Source organism: Herpailurus yagouaroundi, unplaced genomic scaffold, assembly GCF_014898765.1.
Source record: "Herpailurus yagouaroundi ecotype Mexico unplaced genomic scaffold, PumYag 67690, whole genome shotgun sequence".
NCBI classification, from domain to species: Eukaryota; Metazoa; Chordata; class Mammalia; order Carnivora; family Felidae; genus Herpailurus; species Herpailurus yagouaroundi.
In genome coordinates, this window is record NW_024420490.1 from 3,799,494 (window position 1) to 3,800,573 (window position 1,080).

The 1,080-nt window shown below is 66.9% G+C and overlaps 1 protein-coding gene across 1 annotated transcript in view; it reads right to left on the reverse strand.

Annotated features, from left to right (window-relative positions):
• RAI2 (retinoic acid induced 2) overlaps nt 1-407 on the reverse strand; it is a 60,363-nt gene extending 59,956 nt beyond the window's left edge. The window contains exon 1 of the mRNA XM_040468216.1: nt 226-407. The gene's annotated coding sequence lies outside the window, so the exon portion shown is untranslated. The remainder of the gene's footprint in view (nt 1-225) is intronic.
• Nucleotides 408-1,080: the final 673 nt, after the last annotated feature.

The window sequence follows — 1,080 nt, forward strand, 5'->3', positions numbered from 1 at the left end:
GTCCCACACCCGCGACCACCCCGTGGCCTCGTGGCGGCGGGGGCCTCCCAGCTGGCCCCGGCCTCCGGGCGCCGTCCTGCCCACGGGAGCAGGCCCCTCCCCGGGCGCCGGGCCCCGCCAGGCTCGCCCAGCCCGACGCGCCCCCTGCGTCCCGGTGGCAGGTCCGCACGGGGAAGGCGGGGGAGGGGGACCCCGGCCCGCGCTGGGGGGCACCGCGGTGGCTACCTCGCGATCGCGGCCGCCGCCTCCAGGAAGCCACGGGGTGGTCGCGGGTGTGGGAACTCTCCGGTCTGGCCTCGCCGCCCGCCGCCTGAAGGGGGTGCGCAGCGGTGGGAGCCGCCGTCGCCGCTGTCACCGAGCCTCTATAGCCGCCGCTGCCGGTCGTGCGTGAGTGTGTGTGTGCGCCTGTGTCCGGACGAGTGTGTGTCTGCGTGCGGCGCCCGGCCTTTACTATATACACCAAGGGGTGGGAGGAGGCGGGGAAGGGGAGGGCTTGGGGGAGGTGGCGGAGGAGGGGGAGCAGGAGGGGGGCGAGAGGGTACCCGACGAGGAGGCGGCGGCGAAGGAGGGACAGGTGATCTCGCCCACGGGGAGGGCGTGGCTGTGGGCGGCGCAGGGTGGCAGGAGGAAGGGTCGCCCGAGGCGCGGGCCAGGGGAGGGGGAGGTGGACACCGTGGAGGGCCGGCAGAGCGGGGATCCTGCTGCCAACTGGCGGGCTGGGGACCATTCCAGACCCCACGATGAAGAGGAGCCAGAACGGAGCCCAGAAGAGAGGAAGTGGGCTGATGGAGGCGGGAGAGGTGGGGAGGACCCAGGGACCATCCCCTAGAATGCCAGGGTGACACACGTAGAGGATCCTTCTCACAAGGTGTGAGATTGTGAAAGACGAAATGAGCCCACGGACACAATCTAATTTCCACAAACTTGCCTGAGAGATGATTTATTTATTAATCTAACATTTCTTGAACACCTGGTGTTTGCCAGACACCGGGGCTGAGACCTGGAGTTAGAGACTATCGACTATCCGACTGCTAAACAGTAAATAAGTAATAGATGCTAGTAGTACTATTGATGATTTAA